Source organism: Colias eurytheme, chromosome 14 (genome assembly GCF_061535395.1).
Source record: "Colias eurytheme isolate Ceu_HAF_F1 chromosome 14, ilColEury1 Martin Lab GWU primary, whole genome shotgun sequence".
NCBI classification, from domain to species: Eukaryota; Metazoa; Arthropoda; class Insecta; order Lepidoptera; family Pieridae; genus Colias; species Colias eurytheme.
Genome location: NC_142993.1, coordinates 4,232,609 through 4,259,800, shown reverse-complemented (window position 1 = coordinate 4,259,800; position 27,192 = coordinate 4,232,609). Strand labels below are relative to the sequence as shown.

The 27,192-nt window shown below is 30.8% G+C and overlaps 1 protein-coding gene across 2 annotated transcripts in view; it reads left to right on the top strand.

The window, feature by feature from the left end:
• The window catches only part of LOC149902806 (uncharacterized), an 82,102-nt gene that overhangs the window by 22,233 nt on the left and 32,677 nt on the right, over window positions 1-27,192 (top strand). The window contains exon 2 of one of the 2 annotated variants that reach the window (XM_090109653.1): window positions 11,028-11,082. The exons of the other annotated variant lie outside the window; for it this stretch is intronic. The gene's annotated coding sequence lies outside the window, so the exon portion shown is untranslated. The remainder of the gene's footprint in view (window positions 1-11,027; window positions 11,083-27,192) is intronic. 2 annotated transcript variants of the gene reach the window in all.

The window sequence follows — 27,192 nt, the reverse complement described above, 5'->3', positions numbered from 1 at the left end:
GCCCGCGGGTCACTAATATCTGCCGTCCATTCCCATCTCTTTATAGCTCCCAACTGGTTTAGTTATTACATCTGATAGATATTGTCTAAATAATATTGATGTACTGTCTGCCGCAGGCTCGCAACTTGTATTAGCTAATTTATTCCTTAAAACCAATGAGCGAAGATTGCAAATATATTATCGCACTATGCATAGTGGGTGGATGAGACGGAGCTTGTATATACTTTGATTAATGTTAACGTAACCATCGCGATTGTTATCGAAAGATAATTTGTTTTTTATTTTCATTTGAACATGTTTCATTACATTTACTTTCAATACATTTTGATTTATGTGATTTCTTCAGCATTTGTTGTACGACAAGTCTTTGGAATTTGGATCATTTATGTTTAAATCTAAAGAAGGAACACTTAATCTTACTGTAGAACAATTTCGCTCAGATTCAACATCCATATAAGCTTGATATTTAAATACCAACTGTTTGAACACAATACCTATTAAAAAACAATTCTTTCTAGCTTGAATTATACTTGCTATTTTTCACATTATTTCCACATGCAATTCTAAGAAGAATTATCTCGAGGTTTATTCAGGAAACATAACAGACAATCAGGGATGTAAAACGGACGCATTTCCTGTAATGGCTACATCTATACCTGGGTTGAATGAGAGAACAATGTGTCCCCCCGTTATGCATACGAAGTGCATATGGTTTTTATTTTGTGGCAGTAAACATGACTTAAAAGTTTATCGAGTTAGTTATTTTTATGGTAGACATTTTACGTTTTGAATATATATAAAAATATGTCTTTGTATAGCGCAAATGTAGAGCGGAGTTTTTGCTATTTTGTTTGTAACAAATAAATTTGTTATTTGACATACTCATAGTCTGTAGTCAATGTATTGTAATGTGGCTTAGTCTACACATCTATCTTTAAAATACTAACCGGCACGAGCAACTGTAATAAATTGTATATTTTTTTATACTATCTATTAGTCTGTATTAAGCAATTTGACACAACAGTTTTAAATGAACGGGAAGGCTAATATTTCCGCTATAAAATACCTCGAAAAATATAAATAAACAATTTAATTAGTAGTTACAATGCTATAATACTGTTCAGCCAACTGTGAAGTTATAAAACTTATGTATGATGATAGAAATATTAAATATCTATAGAAATATTAAGCCATCGTTTATGAAAAAACTTCACTGTTTTTAGGATTGTTATAATATAATTCGATACAGCAAACCCGGTAGGATATTTTAATATATTCAAAAGTAACATTCTAATATTATTGTTGCTGAAATTTTGATACAAAATGTTTCGTTGATAATTAACGTTTTACGTAATCTTTCATTTTGTTATAATTAACAAGTTTTTATTATAAAAGTTAAGAATTCCGTTTGTTAACAATTTATTTGATACAAAATATTGAAAGTATTGTTATTTACTTATATCTATGTAATTCCGATAGTATCCAACTTCGTGACTGCTGTCGACACAAATTGTTCTCCTGTATTTGGCGGAGAAAGTACACGCAGTTTATTAAGAGAGGTTGAAAATAGTTTATATGTGTTGGATATGAAAATAATTCTTGGTATTTTAATTCAAGTTTAGAAAAGGTGTTAGATATAATCACTCTAAAACAAAACAAAGTATTGACATCATCTCTGAAAAGAGTTCTGCACTTTGAGGTTTTATAATTTTAATATATTAACTCACCCAGAAACTAAATACTTACATCATAATGCATTTACCTAAATAAAGTAAGTGGATCTCGAGCAAATATTTAATTAGCTAACATTCACTTGCAGTCGATCGCCAAAGGTTAACGACTTATTGAAGTCATTCCCACGTGTCCTCATCTCATTACACCGTAATATGTACGTGTTGCGAAAAAATTATGTGTTCTTTTGTCTTCTTAAATTAGTTTTAATTGCGTTGTTTCTTATACTTGAAAATTATACAGCTTAAAACGTTTTTGAGGCGCTTCAAGCCTTTGTTCTATAACAAGAGGTTATATCAATTAATTTATACTTTGTAATCCGTTATAAGATAAGTTAATTTGATTAACTATTCGTCAGATTGAAAGCAATTGGTTTCTCTATTTTCAAAATCACCGTATATAATTTGTTTTTATAAAAAATCCTATTTCGCCAAACGCTACTGATAATTTATTTTATATGGTTATTGTAGCCATACTACCTATACATTATAGAATACCGTTAAGATTACGATGCTATTTCTTCGATCTTCCACTTTTGATACGAAGTACTTGAAATTGATTCGTCATTATTGCAACCTCCCACAGTTCTGCCGCTCGAAGAAGCTTAAGCCCCAGTTAATCTTAGCCGTTACTCAGCATTATCTATGAAGTAATAAAGTTCGTTCGCCTTGCGTATGCTTTCTAAAGAATCCGCCGGAACTAAATGATTCCTAACATCAGATGCGTTAAGGTGTGTCCGATGTGTGTGACTGACACTAATGCGTGATTCCGTTACCGTCGCGTGCCGTCGTACCGCTTCTACCACTGGTGCCAAGTGCCAATAGATACTAGAAAGTGAATTTTTATCGACTTGTCAAACCGCGAGATGTATTGTGATTTGTATTGTGTTGACTGCGAAATTGGGAATGTGTGGTATTTACCAGATATCTGGTGACTGCGCTCATTTTCTCTTTCATACATTCCTGTTATTACCTTGGTATTAGATAGAGTTTAGCATGTCTTTTAAATCGTTAAAACGTGTAGTAAGAGCATCTTAGATTTATTGAATTCTTGTAATTGTTATTGATAATTAACAATGAATCAATAAACTTTTATCAGCTAAAATGTATTTAGAGAACTTTATATAAAATGTTAACAACGCTATCATATTAAAAAAAAAATTCAAGTGCAATTTGGGCATACATTTTGTTCTTCGGTACTGATGGTTTTATGTCAACGTGCATTTAAACCTCATTTTAAGCGAGATGCGATGGTAAAGCGCCAGGTGGTCTGCTGTGCAAGTATTACGGGTTTTACACGTGTACACTGGATTTCTTTGAGGTCAGCAGAAGCACCGCTTAAATTGGCGGTTATTGTCGTCACGAGTGAATGTGAAAGATTTTGTCGAGAAGTCGTCGTGACAAATTTGGTTCCAAACCTAAATCGATTCGAGTATGAAATATAGCTACTATATGCGGCTATGATAAAAGAAATATTGCCTGCCTCAGGCAAATGTATTAGCACACGCACAGCAATTACATAACCTCGCCATTTAAAAGCGTGAAGCTTTGTAGTAGTCAATTAAACATGTAAGATATTTATTGCGCACGCGCTTAATTAATCGGAGTCAACTCTTCAACACATTCCCTAGCAGATATATGAGTCATCTACCCATTTTGGTAGGCGGCTAGACGAGTCTACGTCTAGAGCTAAAATGTGTTAATATACCGTGATCTTGCTTTTTACGGTTATCAATTTTTTCAGACGTAGCCTTGATATGTTGCATATAAAAACTGTGGGAAAAAAGATTTGTGGTTCTGTTTTAAATAAAATAAAAACAATATGTATATATACAAACATGAGTTGATAGTGCTATACATATAAACATTAATAAACACCATGTTAATATTAGGTCTACTAAATTCTATTAGGTCTTTTAAAATAAAACGTAAATTAATAAATAAAAAATAAAATAATTATCAGTTAATACTACACTCTATTTAAAAATTTATCTTCAATCTTGCGCAACATTTAAGTATAAAGACTAAACAGGTACCAAATGACAATGCCAAATCAGATACTACGTCCTTAATTTACCATCGTCACAGATACATACTATAAAACTTACCCATCGTGTAATCTGTGTATATAATATACATCTTGCATCAGGTCCTCATTTTCTACAATTTAAAGAGATGATTAACAAACGCGTGAACTTAATGAAGATTAAAACGACGGAAACTAACACATTTTGCAAACCTAAATAATTACGTATTGCAAAAATCTACCGTGTGAACTCTTGTATTTAAATTAGTAGCATCGACATATTAATTTTCATAAAATTAACATTAATTAAAATAATGGTAGGTAGTGGTTGATATTCTTTGAGCGTAATACATCTAATTTATCTCATTGTGAAAAAAAGCAATTATAGAAATTCTTAAATTTTATAGGATTTTTTGTCTCTTCTTATGCAGTTTTATTGATAAGAATATCCAGGACGAAACGATTAACTTAAAAAATTTAAAACCTTCATTACCGTATCAAAGATGCAATCTTTTTTCAAATGGCTACCCAGAATTATTAACGTTGACATAATTACTCTTTATGAGAAAATTCTTATTTAAAACAATACAATCGTCTACGAAGAATAGCGGTTAGTTTGAATAAATAGAGCACAGAGAACAATGATGCGTCGACGTTTTTTAACTGACCGACTTTACTGGCAACATTCTTATGAGAAAAATCCACAATTGGCGGCTTAAATTATGAAATTATCGTCCAATTATAACTGCACAACGTATAAAAATGCTTATAAGAACTTTTTGAGGTGCATACAATTAAAAGCCATTATTTCAATTTGTACATACATACTTTATCTAAATTAAATCGAGGGGAAATTTTATATATGGTCAATCAATGATATTTAGTATTACATATTTATTAAAGTAAAAATAAATTTAAGTATAAAGATTCATTTGTAAGGGAGAATGTGTGTGTACAAAAGGAGCTAGAAACCATTAAATCGTCAAAAAGTGTTTTATACAATCATTACTCATTTACACACTTCGTCAAAGAATTGAATGGTTTTGTAACTTTTATAATATTACACAATAATCGCAATAATTGTTATGGTGTTGATAATGCTTTCGGAAATAGGTACTGTCATAAATAGTTTCTTAATTTTTTAGATTTACATAATCTTCTCAATTGATATCAGTTTTAAATTCAAACATTGAATAAGTATCTATACTTATAAATTATAATTTGTGTATACAAAATGGAAATTTTTGATGGGCCCTGGAGGGAAAGTACTTGAAATACTGAAGACAGTGATTTTTGATGAAAGGAAACATTCCTTTATTTTTTCAAAAGAAATATAACTGCATTCAAAGTTTTTTGAAAATTCACTTGCTTCGACCGGGAATCGAACTAAAAAATATACATCCGATTATCCAATTAAACGATGTTCACAAAAAATATGAAGGTTCTCAATTCTTAGCGTTCATATTCTCTGAATTCATATTTAATATCGGATGTAAAACAACATAATTATTTATATTTTATTCTTAATCGTATTGCTTGTACCGTATTTAACATACTTTACTATTTTTGTTTTTTGGATTAATTATATGCCGGTTATTCTCGGAAGAGTCAAACGAAGTTGAAGATTAATGAATATAGTAGATATATTTATAGAATCATAATTTATTATCATGTAATGGCATTATCATTAATGCATTTGAATAAAGATAATTTTCAGTTTAAGATACGTATTACGTATACATAAGACAACGAAGTATTTTTTTTAAACGAAAACAATAAGGTTTTACAATAGAAGGTATAAACTTATCTGTAGATAGTAGAAAGAACGCTACGAATCTTTTAAAAAATAAATTAAGTAGGCAGGATATCACCATTTAAAGCTTATCTAAGAATGAAAGTCGGTAATAAGCATGACAGGTTATTGTGTAACTTTTGAGTTATCGCATAATTTATATGTTTAATGGGTGTTCTGTGCATCGTGTGTTTAGATCAAATATCGGTGTGGGTGTTCCTCGCACATCCGGCCGTGCCCTGTAGGCTCTATTGTTTTGTTTATGTCAACGGGTATATTGAAGTAAAGAAGGTTGTTCTACATTTTGTATTGTACTTTTAAATTGTTCGGGTTATATGTCATATTTATAAAGCGATGTGGAATAGAGAGACGCAGTTGGTATGTAAATGTTAAAGTATTGAGTTCCTACACAGGCTTGGTTATATTTTTTCGAAGCTCATATTATAGCTAATATATCACTAAAATTAGGATGTTACAATATGTTTGGATAACATAATTATTTTATAACTATTTCTTCAGTTCGTTGACCAGTAATTGTGTAAGATGCATCAAGCTAATACTGTTATACCGTATTAAATTACGAAACGGTCTACTTCTATGAAATTCAACGGACAGCGACTTATTTATTTATTTTATACCAGGAGTATACACGTTCATTACAAGTAGGATATAAAAAGAAACCAAGCCAGTAATATCTAAAAATATGTGACATTTTTAACTGTATCTATGTGGAGCAGCAAATTATAAAAGTGTGACATTTTCTAATTTCGCGGAATTTAATTATTTATCTCGCTAAAAGCTTTTGCTAGTGACTGTCCACAGATCACAATCAGAAGTTACGTTTAAGTTACAGTGAATTATGTCACTGGTTAATGTACTGTACATTGTGAACGACAGGCCGACAAGAATTTATTATGGGCTTGTTCTTGTTAGACTTCTTTATAATTATTTACTGTTTATTGAATGCAGGCACACGCGGAGAATACCGACATGTCTTGACATTTAAATATTAGGCGTTTATGTCGTAAAGCCTTTGGAAATTAATATTTTATAAGCTTATTTATCGCGTGGATGGACACAAAATATTTTCCAAAAATGTTATATGGCTATCAAATACAGGTTTTTTGATTGAATACAGAACGAAATAGAAACGTAACTAATCTCTATGTGAACTCAATACCAAGATCATTTATTAAAATAAAATAAAAACGCATTAAAGAACCTTCATGACTGGCTAGTATAAAATTGAATGTCTACCTAATTTATAACTTAGATATAATCGTAATAACAATAGCTATAAACATACAAACATGCAAATAGGTAATGTATTATCATACACGCGAACGCATTTTAAAATTCAGAACGGAACTTGCTTAATATTCAAACGAATCTAGCTAATATTTACGAACGCATAAATTTTCACGTGACATGCCTCTGCGACTGAACTAGATACTGCATTTACTTTGTAGATTACGCCGGCTTGTTTTTGTAAATATTTAATGGTTTTACGAAATAACATCTACCGATATAGTGGTAGTTCTATTATTGGCACCAATTTAAAATGAATAAATTTGAAATTTATTAAAAAAAAAAAAACATATTCCAACTCTGCCAGCTTTAGGGGCATTTGAATTCACATGTCATTAAAATTAATTATCAATTATTAGGAGACGCTACAATTAACAATTAACTATGTGTTCAATATAGGTTAATGCTGCACATTTTAGCTATATAGCCTTGACTGTAGGCATTATTAATTTACCCGAAATATAAGTTTAATTGTCATTCGCTACACACGAGCTACAACAGCTGAAACGATTAACGATAAAATATCTTTGTCCCAATTACTTTCATCTACTAAACCTTAGATTATAAATAATGAAGCGTGACCAATATTCACATTTTTATGTTTCGTAATAACCTCGACTATTGGTCTAATTTCCACGGTTGAACTAAGCTATTAATATTATGCCCATTTGGGCGCGGCGGCTGCGTTGAAAGTACCGGTTAGATTACTTGCTTTTAATGAATTACTGTAACAGCGAATACATGAGTTATATAAATTGACTGTCACCGATATGATTGTTTATTTCGAGTTGTCGTCATACTGGTACCTTTAGAAGGGTAGGGAATGGGGACGCCATGAACCAACTTTGTGCTATTCAAATAAATAGGACACAACACAGCGTGCGATTAGATGATTTTGGAACTTTAAAGTGTCGCCTCCTTTAGATCTATAATACTTAAATAATAACTAAATTGTGATTCATGTCCTGACGTTGTGGAATACTGGTATTCAAATTTAAATGAATAAATGAATGAATTATAAGTCAAGTTCAATATTTACTAGATTAAGTGAGGACTTATTCAATTTTAGTGCAGAACTATTTGACATAATTAAGAGACATCATGGAAAGCAGTGACCACACACACGACATGCATCATCGCTTCGGAACATCGGTGCCACAATATAAAATAGAATTAATATAATAGTTCAATTGTAAAACTCAAACAACTCTCAACTCTTTAGTCAATATTACACGAGCTTTTCAAAGTTCATCTAGTTTCACTAGTCTAGACAAACGTTCTGCTATCACTTAGGGGTATAAAAAGGTCATAATATAAAGTGGTAATTTTTATAAATGCAATAAACGTACTATACAGTTTGAATGAATTCATTCATGACTGTTAATCAATCATATCAATCAGTTTTAACAATACAGTTAAGAAAAAAAAGTTTGTATAATTTAGAATTGAGGAAAAGTTACAAAGCATTACTGAATATTATATTATAACGGTATAAATAGTCCGTGAAAGAAAAATACCGATATCTATATCAATCAAATTATGAAAGTCGATCACTTTAATTTGTTGCAAAGTTTTGCAAGTAAAGGGCGTAAGCGTTAAATGTTCTTTGCAAGTAAGAAATTGCCAATACTTGAATGAATTTCTAATTGAATAATAATTTATATTAAGCTTACTGGTGACTAATTCCGTTTGATGTTGAATCGCGTAATCAATTAAGCCTTCGAGCTTATCAATAAAAAAACCCTAAATTTCCCCTTACAATCAAGTTTTGTAACAAAATTATTATGAACTAGATTTCCGCCCGCGGCTTCGCCCGCGTTTTCAAAGAAAAACCCGCATAGTTCCCGTTTCTATGGGATTTTCAGGGTAAAAAGCCTATGTCGTATTCTGGTTCTTCAGCGACCTATATACTAAATCTAATTGTAATCGGTTCAGTAGAAACAAACATCCATCCATTCTCACAAACTTTTGCATTTATAATATTAGTAGGATTTCTAGTTATAATAAGAGTTAATGAAATATTAGTATTTTGCATGTTTAGTGGCAAACTTGGATGTTAGTTTAATGTTTATTGTTGAGTATATTATCTGCTTACCACCACGCAGATGTAATGAAATGAGACCATTATAAAATAAATACCATATAAGCACGATAATTTTATAATAACCACGTTTACAGTAATGATTCTAAAAACGAATATGGTTGCGAATTATAGACCTTGGTTTTAATAATTTTAATTAACATCAAACAATGTTGCTCAAGAATAATTCTTAGACATCAGTTCTCTAGAAATTATCAAAATGTAAGTAGTCAAATTTTTATATGTATAAAGGAATGATTTATACTTCAAGTATTTTTAATAAATATAAGATATATCTATTATCGATAATCTACAGACATGCTTGCGTAAAAAACACTTTAAAGAAATAATTATAATTAATATGTTTTTTTCTGCATAATGTGTACAAAGATAACAAAATTGCATTACAATAAGAATCAACACCTCAATGCAAGTTACAATAGTTTACTTTGCAAAGTTCAATAACGCTCTGAGTCAGGATTTTTTTATGAATTTACTATTGTTGTTGGTCTTTCGAAATACACGCAAGTAGCAAACTCTACATTTTCTGGTTATTTCTCATTCGCTGTAAATAGTTACTTGCTAATATTTTTTATACTTACCAGTGCCATGATATGAGCTACCACAGCCCATATTTGTACAAACAATCTAACAATCAGAAAGTGATAAAAAGTCAATCATGTAAGGGCATAAGGAAAGTGTAAGAGCAAAGAGGTGCGGAACGCGAAAGTTGATAAGAATCATTACGACGCTGTCTCGACGTGTATTGACGATTGCTTTGAATTTATTATATTGCATATGCCTTTTTTATTGAGGTAAAAGGTCTTTTGCTTGTACTTTCGTAATATTATGGTCAAAATGCCAGTTGAAAGCGTTCTTTACCATACTTTTTCGATTTGAATGATATTTGTTTGCTTACAAACTTTCAACGTTGTTTTACCAACTATTCAGTTAATTTGAAAACAGTTACTTGGAGAATTATAAAAAAAAATGGAATTTTTGCATGGACAAATGAATAAGCCAATATTTGTTTATGTATTAATAAGGCTTACTGTTTGAAGTAGGCAAACATTCAAGCTCTACATAGCTTGCAATCCTTCACTGATCGACTATGCAATTGTGTAAAATATGTGACAATTATACACCTAAATATATTTCTCCATGCATCTCAAGTCTCAACATAGCATTATGCATTTAACGAAGAATCCAGTGCAGTTAGTTGCACGCATGTGTAATCCGAGTCTGCGGTGATTATTTCAAATTACCCAGCTGTCCACTTGCGGTTAAATATTTACCGACAATTAAGTAAATTAACACAGTCTTCTAAATATTTAAAAGAGCTAATTTGGAGTCTTAATGACTACCTCAGTTTCAGTCTCACACATAATTTGTTGAAAATTTTACACACTGAATTGCCTCTATCCATATATAGGTATAAATTATTCTTCTTCTTTTAGTAAACAAACCTTAAAGCTTTTAATTAAGGATGGGATATATTATTTCATTCACATATTAATGTTAAATGCATGGAAACGGATATGAAGCCCTTCACATGTGTGCTTTAATTCATTTCCTTACCGTCATAGGGATTCCTTTATGCATTTGTAATAATGCGTCTACATTTATTGATATTATGTTATAGCTTGATATTTCAATTAAAATTAATACGTTGAACAGTTCTATATATTTATTAGATAACGATTTACAAATAGGAACTTGTAATAAGCATGATTGTCAAATAAATGCAACAAATGAATAAAATAAGTCGAGTACAATTGCTTAGAATTTGTTGTCATTGCATTTAATTCATTTGAATTGCGTGCGGACTTAATTACGTTTTCTATATTAAGTCGGAAGTAGACCAAATAATTATACATTGTATTCCGATATACAAATAATACAGTGAAAGTATTAAATAAAGAAATAATCAGCGGCCCGGCAGACTCCAGGTGAATGACACGTGATGCACTTGACGACATTATGCAAGCGACAGGTTTTGGATAATATCCAGTGAATTACATAATACATAATTACTTTTAAGAAATCACATTATGTTTTCATAATTTTGATTAAGTACTTCTCTTGTTGCAGGTGGGGATTCTTTTCGTAAAAATGTCTTGCTGTAATACTGAGCAAATTACTTAAGGTAAGCGAATGTTTTAGTTGTTAAAAAGCGATGTTCCATGGATAATATATCATGTAATATAAAGGTAATTTGTAGAACTTATTCGGTGTTAAATTCGAAAAATATTGAATTTTTTGCGATATATTTTATGCAAAAACTGCATAGGCGTATCTAATCGCGCTTCGCTTATTTAGATAGTCCGATATTCTTGAACTTGTCGTTAATTTAATTTAATTGCCATAAAAATTAATACAATTGTTCTTTGATTTTACTGCGTCTCATTCAAGTTCAAGGGCAGGAAGGATTTAAAACCGACCAATATGAATAATCTTTTCATTGAAAACTTCATATTTTACTTAAAATACTTTTTCCTAACCACGTTTTAACAGTTCTTCATCCGTACAGACAATTATCTCATAGATATTACGGCTGCCAGGTTGGCTTTGGTTTACTATTTTTTCTCCACATAACGTTCTGACATTCATGATTACATAATACGTAAAAAGAACAGAATGGACAGAGCAAGCGATATTTAGTTTTTACAGGCGATATAATAAGAGGTTACTGACATCACGTCAACTCTGCTGAGTGGTGGCTAAATAAGGACTGACAATCGGATCTTAACATTCGATGATGCAATATATATCGTTCTGTTACGTATAAGAAAAACAATACTCGCTGAATGTTATAATGTTAACTGAAAATACAAATGCATATGAAGTTTGTATATTTGGCGACAATGGTGCGATTTGAAATGTTTTGCAATGATTCATATGCGAGGAAAATCATATATATATATATGTTACATTAATTAGTCATACATAGTTAAATCATCTTTTATAATTATAATTCTAATCATTTTTTTATATTTTTCTTTGCAAGATATACAAAGCAATGCCGTTTATTCATTGCATCAAAAAACGATTTGTAAATAACAACTGCTAGCAAACGATAATTAAACAATTATAGCCATCCACAAAACCTGTCAAATTACGGCAGCTTGGTTGAATATTCATGTCTGAACCGTGACCTTAAACAAGTGTCATTTTAATTAATATCTACGACTTAATCCACGTGTCAAGGCCTCGAATTTTTCGTAGTAGTCGGTTCACACGCAAGGGTTTATAAAGATACGTTCATAAGGTATTTTCTTACAGTATCGTGTTACTTGGCGCTCTTGATCGGCTTCGTGGAATACACCAGTGTATGTGGTGAACGTGAGAATCGCTATAGAAACTTGTACTTAGGTTCGATTTAAAAGAATTTCCGATACAAAGCCTAGCGTTTCATGAAACTGTAGATGACGGCCTCTTAACTGATGTAGAGTTTTCCATATGTAGAGCTTTTCATCAATAAATACTAGCCTCTTAAATTTTCAATTATAATTTGACGTCTAAAAAGCTTTTACACCTGTTAAAACTGTAAATATATCTGTTTCACTAATACTCAATTATAAAAATAACGTACTAATATCTGAACATATTTTATTGCATTATGATGTACAATTTTTAACATAAACGCTACTTTATAAAACATGCCGCGCCTCTGCAATTTTATAACTTAATAGAATAGTTTAATGCAACCTTGTGTGTCGGCTTTTTGTTTGTAAACAGGTCATGAGTTACATTCATTTTATTGATGTTTGATATTCCGATGTGCAGTGTGTTTGGGAATTACATAATACATGTAATTTATGCCTGGGTTGGAAATTGCGTGGCTGTCTCTGGGTGAATTCCCGAGACAGTTTCGTAATGTTATATGGGGAATAGGTATGTGTCCTAATATAATGAACGAGTTGTGCTTTCTGAAGTAGTTTGGCTACATGTCCTGCTACTACTCAGTCGTATACTTCTATATTAATTGATGTATCATGTAACAGAATAAACAGTGAACGGAATTCTTCCCAGCTAAGGCTAACTCCATTTATATGATCATACTGACATTGAAGTATAAACGGAATAAGACATTTTTTGTTTTGTTTACATTGTTATTTTTATCAAGATCTTCATATAACTCTAATTATTTTGAAATACCCACACAAATGTTACCAAACTGCCTCTTGGTCCACTTGTAAACAAACAAATTAAGAACCTTAACGACTTTAAAACCTTTCTAAAATAAGCGAAAAATTGTTTGTATTTGAGTTTAATTGGGCCCAATATAACCATTAGAACGAATATGTGGTCCTGGCCATATAATGTTGTTAAATTATCGCCATTTGGTTGTTATTTAAGACAGGGTATGATTGCCATGTAAGTCAATACTCTCGTGACATGTAGGCAGGTAACTGATACAATGCTGATTACGATCATCAACACCCACTGCACAATGGTTGACGGCAATGCAGGTCAAGAACATGTTCTGTTTACATCCAAGCCTTATCTGTTTCATTAGATTTTATTATACTTTTGTTTAATGGAGTATTCGTTCTCTTTAATTATGTTGAATTGTTACTTCGATACGGCTTTTCACTGCCAAACCGTTACAATTGAACGCGCTGTAAAAAAGGTTAGTTAAAGGAAAAACAGTTTAAGATTTGAGTTTGTCATTTGAATGTTTATAATTAGTTTTCCTCTCTTTTCAATTCAAGTATTCTACAAATATATTACCTGATTGAATATCGTGGAAATAAATCCACAAAAATATACGCATAATATAATGTTGTTTAGAAGATAATAAAATGTCAGCTGTATTTGTTTGGATCTTTGGGATCGAATGACACCTTGTTAATTATCATCCGACCCAAATTAGTAAAGTCGTCTCAATATTTGAAGACTTGTCTCTTTTATTAATAGTGCGTAGGTTAAATGTTATTAGAGCTTCTATATATTTATTATTTCTAAGTCATAAAATGAAATAAGGATGTAACCTTGTAATGGGTACTTTATTTACCACAATTTGTTTACATATAAAAGGCAAGAAATCATTGATAAGAAATAATGAAAATGATGTACGTTTGATAGATTTTATTTTAAAAATAAACCCTTTGACTGTTCCGCATCTATTGATTGTATTAAAATCACAACAGCTATATTTCAATTTCGGGTTCTAGTGATGATAATCGGAATAATTACTTGAAACGCGGACATCCCTATAACAATAGTTTGTTGAAGAATTGGCTCCAATTCACTGCTTCGCTTCGATGACCACGATCATCTCTGACAATGCTGGAGCTGACCTCGGTCATGCCTTGGCCGACTTAGAGCTGGGAAGTTTATATCGATAATCTCTAATTAAATAATCCATTTCATTTGTGCTTTACACTATATCCTGTATAGTAGAGGTAGAACCTGAAACTTACAAAAGAAACGAAGTAATATTAAGAAGAAGAAGTGATATAAGCAATGCGAGTGCTGCAATTGCGCCCGTAACAAAATCGAGAGTATGCTTTTTAATTTAATCAGAAAGTAGACCGAGGCTTTTTGCTTGTACTCAAATATTGACTTCTTTTTGCCATACATAGCTTACTATAATTAATTGCTGAAAGCCTTTCATCGAATCTGTTTGCCACTCACGTGCCGAACGGTACCGAAACATATAATTTGTCAATAATTTGGTCCAATACTGCCAGCCTACATGCAAATATAATCACATAGTTTCACCATAAAACTTAATTATTGTTTTATATAACAATGTATATGGGGCAACGGCACGCTTTCATCGGCCGTAGCTGTCGATCACGCGTCAACATCACCATTTTGGGGACAGCATATGGAGGTGCCGCTTTCAAATACAATGTTAATTAAATTATAGTTCCTTATAATGGGTTATCAATTATGGCAATGAATATTGATTGGAAAAATTAGAGCCAATAAAACTTTTTTAATTGGGATTGATTAATTGACGATTTGTATGAGACAAAAATTCTAAAACGATAGAAAAATTATAATGTACTAGAAACATCGGTTTAATTATCTTCTCCAAATAATTTATCTGGAAAATTCACATTTAATTGAAAATATTTATCTAGCAAATTTTCGAAAAGATGAAAGTATACAATTCTAATTTCACAATATCTGTTTGTTTGCAAAATATTATACGCATGCCATACATAATTATTTTACGGTATGTGACTTTGGTCCGTTACTTTCAAAACATTCACATAATACCTTTGGGATCTCACCTGTTTCTGCTCCAATATAATATTATATTATATCCGCCATCTTGGTGATGCAATTCCCTGGATCATTTTATATATAAAATTAATATTTAGAATTGAGAGCGAATTATTCTTACTAAAACTTATTATGATTCCATTTATTATTAATTTTCGCTGGAAATATGAAATAATGTTACATTTAATTGCGACTTCAAAAAAAGTGTAAAATATTACCAAATAACTGTACACATACACCAGAAAATAATCAGCTCATTTAAGTGGGCCTTGCTGAATAGAAATGATAACGGCTTGGCCGAAATACATAAACTTTTTAAAAACTAAAATAAAACTTACATTTCAGTATATAATTAGATTCTGAGTTGAATGGATTCGATTAGAAAAACTTATTCAGAAGTTTATTATAACACTAGCGGTCCGCCCCGGCTTCGCCCGTGGTACATATTTACATTTTCTCTACATAAAAACCATCCTCGTACTTCAAGAAATATAATAAAAAAAGAATTATCGAAATCGATTCAGCCGTTCTCGAGTTATGCGCTTACCAACACATTTTGCGATTCATTTTTATATATAACTAGCGGTCCGCCCCGGCTTCGCCCGTGGTACATGTTTACGTTTTACATAAGAACCATCCTCGTACTTCAAGGAATATAATAAAAAAAGAATTATCGAAATCGGTTCAGCCGTTCTCGAGTTATGCGCTTACCAACACATTTTGCGATTCATTTTTATATATAAGACTAGCGGTCCGCCCCGGCTTCGCCCGTGGTACATATTTACGTTTTCTCTACATAAAAACCATCCTCGTACTTCAAGGAATATAATAAAAAAGAATTATCGAAATCGGTTCAGCCGTTCTCGAGTTATGCGCTTACCAACACATTTTGCGATTCATTTTTATATATAAGACTAGCGGTCCGCCCCGGCTTCGCCCGTGGTACATAATATTTACGTTTTCTCTACATAAAAACCATCCACGTACTTCAAGGAACATAATAAAAAAAGAATTATCGAAATCGGTTCAGCCGTTCTCGAGTTATGCGCTTACCAACACATTTTGCGATTCATTTTTATATATAACTAGCGGTCCGCCCCGGCTTCGCCCGTGGTACATGTTTACGTTTTACATAAGAACCATCCTCGTACTTCAAGGAATATAATAAAAAAAGAATTATCGAAATCGGTTCAGCCGTTCTCGAGTTATGCGCTTACCAACACATTTTGCGATTCATTTTTATATATAAGACTAGCGGTCCGCCCCGGCTTCGCCCGTGGTACATATTTACGTTTTCTCTACATAAAAACCATCCTCGTACTTCAAGGAATATAATAAAAAAGAATTATCGAAATCGGTTCAGCCGTTCTCGAGTTATGCGCTTACCAACACATTTTGCGATTCATTTTTATATATAAGACTAGCGGTCCGCCCCGGCTTCGCCCGTGGTACATAATATTTACGTTTTCTCTACATAAAAACCATCCACGTACTTCAAGGAACATAATAAAAAAAGAATTATCGAAATCGGTTCAGCCGTTCTCGAGTTATGCGCTTACCAACACATTTTGCGATTCATTTTTATATATAAGAAGATTAGCCGACGGCCTCTTTTGCGTGGTTTGTGTCACTATGCAAAAAAGTCATGACATATTATATTAGTATTATTATAGAGAGAAGGACAAACTAACAATTAACATACAATTTCGCGCTTATAAGACTAGCATTGATTAAATATTCATCCTTTATACTTGACTGCCTATATCGTGGGTATACAATATACATACATAATATAAATTATTTATTTATTTCAAAAGAAAATCTCGGAATATGTTCTCACGAATCAGCTATTTTATTTGGAAAAACTATCAAAGCGTAGGTACACCGAAGCATAGCACAGACAGAGAGCCATTGAACGCTTCATAATTAATGGGGTTTATTTGCATTGAAACTGTATACGCATTCCTTGTTACAAACTGGCGTGAGAAGTGAAAAGATTGTGCATAATGCTGTTATTAACCATTCATTTATGTCCATCAATTATGCAGCTGCGTATTGTGGATTATACTAGATACATGTTATTTGCTTTCTGCGAATTGCGATATATTATATGTTAATGCTATTATAAGGGAAAATAGCATGAACGAAGGGTATGAGTTTCTAGCTTTAACTTGGAATTATTTATTTATTTAAGGACGCCCGCGCCATAGAGTTTTCAAATACAATATTTTTCTTTTCTTTATTTTTTTCTTATACGTTATGCTGTGAAATCCAAGTAATTTATACAGTCAAATCTTTGATATCTAGTATGCATGCATGTTAATGTATTGTTACAAGTTACAACTTAAAGCTGGTACTTCGAAGGCGGTCTTTATTAAAATATTCAAATCAAAGCGTTTCGTGATGTCTGTTTCTAGATAGCATTAATTAATGTATTGTTAATCGTGATCGAATCAGCATTCACCGTTAGATGACCCTTATTTAGCGAATAATGTATTGAAAAACATGTTTCATTATGTTTTTATGTTGATGATAGAATAAACGTTTACGGTTTTTGTAGACAGACTTGCAATACATTGTTATTTTTAGTACAACGAAAAATTTAAAAAATAAGGAGACCAACTCGACGTTTTGTTTACCATATATTTTTTTTTAATTTTACTAACATATAAGTTCTAAATTATTTATACTAGCATAGCATGATAATGACTGTATGTTTATTAATTTTATAAATAAAAATATTTGATACTCAACACGTCAAGTGATAAATTCTAAAGCTGTATACATAATTTTCATTCATAAATTCCATAGAAAAATATACCCATTAAAAATCCAGTCGTCTTTCGTTCCTCGAAAGTCAAAAGTGAATCACGCTACTGCATAACAATGATTATACAAACAAACCGCACCGGAAGAGGTGAGAACAGACATACAAACAATTTGTTAGATAAGATATTGATATTGGTAGGCTTATGTAACACTCCATAAACAAAATTGCTTTTGCTGCTTGCCTTAAGCGTGGACTAGTTTGTTAATCTATGTTTATGATTAGAGCTTTCATGGAGGTCTGATTAAGTTGTGTGTTCTTGCAGTAATGTCGAAGTAAATCTAAATACATGTTTATTGTTTTTGTATTGAAATAATTTGTAAATTCACATTGTTGGTTAACCACTAAACGTAATTAATTGATTTCTATATGATTTTGTGTAATGTGTCTGGAAGTCTAATGCATACCTAATGTTACCGTTATATACTTTTCACTTTCATACAAAATTAATTTGAGTGCTACTACATTAGAGGTGAAGTTTATTCTATAAGTCGAAAATTTATGATATATCGTTTTTTCATCTTGCATAATAATGTAGAGAATTAATCATTTAGTCAAGTTCATTTGATATTTTAAATTTTCTTCAAGTTTCTGGCAATATAAATGATTTTCGATTAGTCAGTTTGTCCGTGACATATTAATTTTTATGAAAACTAATATATCAAATATAATTTGGTACAATTTTCGCTTTGTCGCGTGAGAATTTACACTAGAACCAAGTTTTAATTACGTTCAATGTTTTTGTTACATTCTGTTCATTAGTATCGACAATAATTTATTATTTTAGTCATTAATATTAACAATGACATTTCTTTTTAAAGTAAGTAACACACAAGAATAATAATTTTCTTAGAATGATTTGTGACTAGGGAGTAATATTTAATTTTACAAAGTTAAACCATACTTAATCTGTGGTTAAACAAATTTACAACTGTTATGACATTTCAGTATGAAGTTATCTGTAAGATTTCCTTGTGATGGTTATTATTTATGTATTTAGAATGCTATACGAAACGAAAATCCATTCGATCTAGTAACTACAAACCTTGCGAACCTTTGCATTGATTGAATACAAAAGTCATACAATAGACACTTCAACACAAAAACATAGTTTTCCCTCGGACAACACGGAAATGTTGAATACAAGAGTTACTCGTAATTATGTGAGAGTTAGCTCCCAGAAAAAGAAATAGTATGAAAAAGCTAGCAGAAAAATTAATGGTTACAATGGTACTTTAAAAACATATAATATTGTGTCACTGCAGAAGTGGGTAAACCTAGGTAAAGTTAACATTTCTCTTGAACCTGCGATTTTAAGGCATTTTCGGCTTCGTTTTTGTGCTTTTTTGCTTCAAGTTCTATATAGGTATTTAATTTCGAAGGAAGCTTTTCTTGAATTATCTACGATATGAATAACTAAAGATATACTGTTATTTATTTAAATTGCAAATATCGTGTTCAACATATTTGGCTCCGTTAGAGCTAATATCTTTGTAAGAGTATATTAACTTTTTTTTTAAACACATGCTTTTCTCTTGACACTGTTTGTATTCTCTGATAACCGTGGTAAGTTGCTGAGTTGTAAACTTTTATTACATACAAGCCAGTCTTTTCATGACTTCTTTTTATGTTCACTAATATTATGTAGAAACCGTTTAGCTTTAAACATGTTTTGAATAAATATTCCTTATACAAAATGTAATATTTGATGCTTTCTAAACCTACAAAAAGTATTACCTAATAATCTGCGTGTCGTGCATTAGAAATTACAAATAAAATTTGCTCTTATTGTTTTATTAATCACTTCGGGCAATTTATAAAGAATATAGATGGCTATGCATTTGTTTTCAAACATAACACTTTTACCAAACATGTTTTGTTACATAACAACGTCTTGGCAATAACCTATGCATTGTTAATTTAAAATTGCTACATAACCTATTGTTTTAACAACAAGCACGAATTTCACGGCATAAATGCTTTTTAAATATATTCGTCACAAAACACTTTATAATTGAAGGATTTTTTGCAGTTAAGTGTTAATTCGTGCAATTGAATTAAGCTTTGAATTAAAGTTGAGCTTATGTTGAAATGCAATTTAAACGTGACATAGACTTGCATAGACCGTGCGTTTACGAAATTGTATATTTCGTTCGAACTAAATAATGACACACATGCATTAAATCTTAATTTATAACATTTTAATGAAATAATGAAAGAAAATCTCGAGTTCCATTGGTCAATGCACGAAACCATTATATCTCTTCAGAAATATGCTTTTATCGAGAGATGCTTAGTGCTTACTCCTCGTTAGGAAAACACAATAATCCATCACTTACGAAATATGTTAATCGCAACAAACAAAAAGTTTTGTCACTACTAATATTTTTTTTTATTTAATGTCAGACTTTTTTAATAGCTTCCTTATATTTTGATGTAAAATTTATTGTTATTATGTAATATGCACTTTAGTATCTATCAGATATTATGTTTCGATATGCTGCATTTTAAATTTAAAAATATTGAAAGAATTCTTGTACAAATACATAAATACATATTCGCTTTATGACTAGTCACTTTATCTCGAAGGACCCTGGATAGGTACTCGTAACATAATATTTGCATTTTATCTGTACTTAATACTTTCTTCTCCAGGTACGTGCTAATACGTAATACTATAAATAACAGGAGCCGATAATATGCAGATCATATCTAGATACGTGCTACTAATGCTTAGTAAGTTATTCTTTCACCTTGACTGCATTCACGCGTCGCTTTCTAAATAATGTATGGGTCCTCTTGGTATTACGTTTCTAGTTATTTATATTAGTATTGACATAAATCAAATTCAATGCACGTGATTGTGTTGTTATTATATATTGCGTTATAGAGTGTGACTTCCTTGAGTGCTATTTAAAAAGTATTTTGGGGATCTAGTAGATTACAAAATTACCAAAGCAATTCAATTTAAAATTATAGTAGGTAGCATTCATAGAATCAAAACCATGAAAACCATTTTGACCCATATACCCGATAAAAGTTTCACATTGAAAGTAAAACCGCAAAGCAGTCCCAAGTTCAGTTAACACGTTTATATTTACTCAATTATTCTAACTACCTTTGTTTGTTAAGAAAATTCACTTGAAGCAGGTTTAGGTTCTCAAAGTTTGTCCTCACGAAATCGGCCCGTGTTGTTTACTGGTTCCGTTTATTTGCTCAGCTCTCTATTTGTTGTTCCCACGTCTCCATGCAGCCTCTGGCGTTAATACTAGTGTGACGATAGATAATGTGTCACTTTTGGTTCGGTTATATTGAAAACTAGCTGAAACACGCAGCGTTTTCGTGTGGTACTTGGGTAAAGAAAGTAGCCTGTTTGCTAATCCAGACTATAATCAAAACTAAGTGTGACCCAAAATTCACACAGACTCGATAAGCTGTTTTTATGCAAGTAACAAATATTCATACATTCTTACAACTTTTCGCGATCATAATACAAGTTGGAAGTAAGATTTTTCTAGCAGTGCATAGATAGATAGGTTAATAAAACATTTCTATTTGTAGCGCATGGGAACGTTAGTATGTCAGCAAGTTTTTATAAATAAATCATATAATAATTTGACAAAAAAATAATTGTTTGATATATTTTTTATCTGTGGTTATTGTATAAATAAATAAAAAAAAAACAAATTATTGTAATTATTGTATAGAATCTCGCGAGTCGCATATCGCAATGAAGTGTCGTAAGTACAGTGTATTTGAAAATAACTTTATAAAACGCTCAATCATCGTGATAATCATCATAATATTTGAAGAATTTAGACTTATACTTCATTATTTTCTACATGCATAATATATATCCATGCGAAAATATATGTTAACCATAAAGATATTAAAAACGAACATGCGACTCTACCTTATATATAGCGATTTATATTCCCACAATTTTTAACTAATTCTATTGTTTCATTTCTTTTGTAACTCATATTTAATTGAATCGTTAGAATAAATTAATTAATAAAAAAGTTATATGTACTTAGTATAATTCCTTGTTCATGTCAGGTCATTCTCACGGTTTCTTTAATCTTATAATTTTGATGTACATATTATCCAAGATCAGGATTTTTGTATACCTAGGTTTATATAGGTGCAATATACATATTCATACAGTACAGTCTATTATTTTCTATATTTATTAATTATTTTACATTCAAACATCTTAAATTTAAGTTGCAGAATAATTAATCTTATGTCCTATGCGTTATGAAAAGTTTTTATTAATTTCTTGTAAAAAAGTAAAACCTTACTATGTTTATAATATATAAATCCATATCTTGTTTAATTTATTATTTGTTTATCTCTATACTTTTAGGCTTTGTGGAAAAAAATTCGTCGGAATTATTAGGATTCTACTCACGAAGTTTCATATTATGTAATAATAAAATATTTAACGATTGTAAAGAAGTATTTTACTATTGTATATAGAGGAAGGTATCTATTAGATAAATATTTATCCTGTTAGGTCAAGTTTTATTATTTGTGGCTAAAAAATCGTTAGCGCTGTAATGCGTGGTACCATTATTCATCAAGCTTGCTAATGACTCGTCAGGCACAATGAACTCCTCAAATCTTTTGAATTTTGCAATTGTCAAACCATGAGCAAATCCGATTGTTATCACGTAGTTCGTTCGCATGCTGCGGTCGGAATTCTTAATAGTGCCATTATCATATACGTTAGGGGTTTTGAACTTGACATCACGCGATGTAAATTACAATTGACAATGCTTGTACATTCGCGGCATACCCGGTCATATTGGAGGTGTTAAATAACCAAAGGAGTGTAACTATCTAACATAATACGCAAACAGTCGATCGTCCTTTTATTTCCCTACAGTTGTACACATTTCGGTTCTATTGGCATTAGGAAAGGATCAAATAGAGTCGATCTGGCGTGTGTACTTACGTATATGTTATCACTACATAGTATAAAACAAAGTCTCTTTCTCTGTCCCGATGTCCCTATGTATGCTTAAATCTTTAAAACTAGCTACGCAACGGATTTTGATGCGGTTTTTTAATAGAACGAGTGATTCAAGAGGAAGGTTTTAGTATATAATTTATTAGGTTTTAGACAAAGCGGGCGAAGCCGCGGGCGGTAAGCTAGTAGTGTATATTTCATAGCTGCTACACAAATACATTGATTGATAAAATCGGGTTATTATAATCTGAATAGGTAGACAATATTCTGGATATAACTGTGTTATCTTTCTCGTTGGTTATGAAAAAGTTTCAAAGCTATTTCTTGTACAATTTTCTCCATACAATGCGGTTATAGTACTATAAATATAATGAAGAATGTTCACCGCAGATATTAATGAAAACCTGTTCAAGGGTCACTCTATCCGATGTTTCATCACGAGTAATGTGAGTGCGATGCGAACGGAGGAAATGGATATAAATATTTCCTGTAATGTGATCGCTTGGTGAGATAATCTCAAGCCATATGTTTGTGTTTTTGTTTTGACACTGCTTCTTATAGAGGAGTGCTTGGAGGAGTGTAATTTTATGACAATTTCATTCATGCATATTTCGTCGTTTATTGGCTGAATAGTAAATTAATAAGAAATCAATTGCCCTAATTTATTATCTATATTCTATGTTACAGTTATTAAAGAATACATTTGTTGGCAGTTAGATTAAGCAGACATAATTATCTGATGCAAATTCGCCATCAAAATTAGACCAAACAGATTTAAGAACCGGCTATGAATATGATTTAAATAATTAATTAATAATATTAGTAGATGCATTTGTGACATAGATTGATCAAAATGGTCATGGTCTAAAGAAGGCAATGCAATAATTGCATTGAATTTTTTATTTTGACTATTTCCACTATCTTACTTTACTTGCACATACAGTGGACATAAATAAACTTTGTCCATGTTTGCGGTTCAACCTTATCAGTTTGTTTTTTCACTACTGCTTTTATTAATATTTGTGATGATTATCTACTTAATTGCATATTTATTTATTCGATATTTATTAAATTCGCTAGATGACATACGTACAACTTCTAAAAAAGGAAAAACATATACGCAAATAACGGTTAATACTTAATTCACATAATATATTGCAAATGAACACCATCAATCTTAGAAAACCGCTATAACAGTAGAAATTAAGTAAACAATGCGTTTTTTAGTTAAATATTATTCGATACGGGTGAAAAGTTAAATGTCAATAGGACAAAAACTCTAGTTGTAGAAATGGTTGTAGACAACTGACGACAGATGTTACATAACTCGAAATTAACTGAACAAAACAACTTGTTCAAATAGCGTTCTTGACCTATAACAACATACGACCGTTTAAACGGCTCATAACTGTATATTTTATTAACAATTTTTATGATAGAAAAACGAGATCACCGATAACTGCGACTCTTAAATTTTATAAGTAGCACGGCGTATCTACTTTTAATATTTAAAAATCAATTTGTATAGTGTAAATGTTAAAGTGGGGACACAAAATTAAGATAAAGAAAATTTATTCATAGTATTTTTTGCTGAATTACACGCGTCCGTCTTAAACCCGTTACCCGTTATATGTTTTTAAATATGACTAATTTGTATGTAATACCATATATTTTAGAATGCGAATTTAACCAAAATAAACTAAATAGATAACCATTAGTTCACGTAACAGAGAAAAGATAAATTTAACTTATTGACTTGTGTGACCATTCATGTAGAATTAGTTGATCGTAAAGTTACATAACATTACAAGCCAATCAGCACATGGTATTTATTACCCAAACACATAATTATATGTGAAAGCCTAGGAACAGTTAGTATGCAATTATATTTTATCTGTCAGAAGTGGTTAAACATATTATTGACGATTATATAATAAACCATTTTGTTCGGGTTAACTCTCCATTGAATGAATTTGCACAAATTAATCATACTTATTGATATAGTGATATTTGCGTTTATTAGAAAGGATAATTCAAGTTTCAAAACTATATTTCATAGTAATTATCACTATATGAGGATTAAAAAGTAATTATCACTCTTGGCAGCACATAATTTATATTCCTTTAGGTCCTGAAATCGCAATCTTAATTAAATATGAATTTAATAAACGTTTCAATTTATAACTAAGTCACCGTTTCTTTATTTTAAATTTGTCGTTATTTAAAGGGCGAAGAGCTATAGTGTGGCTCTAGGTTTGTGATTCTATAATTATTAAGCTGAATTGAAATACACAGATACAAATAAGTATAGAAAACTACTTTCATACGAGTAGCTATAATCATAAATGCTTATTATCTTGATATTCATTATTAACTTTATAGATAAATAATCTCATAAAACGTATAAAATGAAGTAAAGTCAGTAAACTTTAGTATTGAGTTTATCTTGCAGAATCTTTAAAGCGCGATTCAATTTGCACGTGATCAATATTTTTTATAGAAATCTATTGTATCATGAGTCAGACGTATCGTTTAAGGTTATCCAAGGCCAGTTACCTGGTATACAAAAATTTAATTTGGCCAGACTGGAATGAGACTAACACGTTTAAGAGATTGCCTCTACATCAATGACTAATTCATTAAATATATAAAAGTCTGTTTAGAATTTTTACATTATATTCCGGTTATATATCATGAAATTTATCATCTTTACTATTATCTCGTAGCTGTCTTCGCGTTAACTTAATGCATGACAGCACTTTTCCTACCATGTGCTTTTAAGGTACTCTTCAGCCTTCAGGTATTTTTTTCTTAGTATATTTAACGTTTTGTAGAAGAATCTTTAGGACCATCAATTTATTTATAAGTTTTCCTTAAAAATCCTTAAATGTAACAGCTAAAAATATTTCCTTGTTTTTAAACCATGTAACCTTTAGGCATGTATACTTACCTATGTAAATTTTAGCGAACGTTATGTAACTTTAACCAAAAAAGAGCTTAAAAGTCATAATATTATGACTATGAATAATAAATGGTTGTTTATTTAAATTTGGCCAAAATACATATATCATTAATATACATTACGCCCTAAGCCCTTCTTCCTTCCGATGTTATATAAGTAAGTGAAAATGTTACATAACACGCCTCCGTTGTGATTTTTTAAGGTGCGTAAATATCAGGAAATTAAGAAAGTAGTATACTTAATGGATTTTAAATATTTGCCTGCATAATGGCTAAAGGTGTGGAAGGGGATGGCTATTGATATAAGGAAAATAATGTATGAGTACTAGCTTTGCAGCGCGGTTTCACCCGTTTTATACTATAAAACGGTTGATTTTGGATAATACGTAGCCTGCGTTTGCCTATTTTCGGTATTGTGGCTTAGCCGTGAAAGCGTAACAGAAAGACAGACTTTCGCATTCATATTAGTATGATTATAATAATAGGTAAAACTTACATTGTTATGATTCAAAATATGAAATACATGAATAAAAGTTTGTTAAATTAAAATAAGACATACCTTCTACATATTTTTGTGCCCATTATATTAACCGCAAATTAAAACATTTCGTGGGAATATAAATACAATGTAATAAGAGTCATTGTTTAACTGATTTATAATATTATACCTAGAGTAAGAAAAAGGTGTTTTTGCAAACTTATGTCATAATTATTAAAATTTATTCACGAATATCAACATAATATTTAGTAAATAAATTATTTTTCCATAAGTGGAATTGGTTATAGGCAGTTATTTAATATGTTTTAAATGTGTTATATTAGATAATATTTTTATGGCATATAATATATTGCCGTTTCTCATGTTTAAACATTTGGCAAGCTATGATTTTCCTTACTAGGGGAATATAATATGATGTACCTATATGTTGTAAATTTTTTGTTATAATTCCAATAATTTTCATTGTATCGTCAATTATTGTCATCATACTAACATAGTATGATGACAATAATTGACGAATCGTACATATAACAATGTACGATTACGGTTAAGGTAATACTAAAATAAGGATTTGATCACTTCCTGATGAATTTTCATATAAACAATAAACATCGATTACTAGATAAAATAAGGCCAGATTTAAATTGTATTTAGTTTTGGTTTACAGAACTCTATTGAGGTACCCAGATTCTTATTGCATGGTACAACATTATAGATGTTATATAATAACTATTAGTATAACAACTAAATGTAT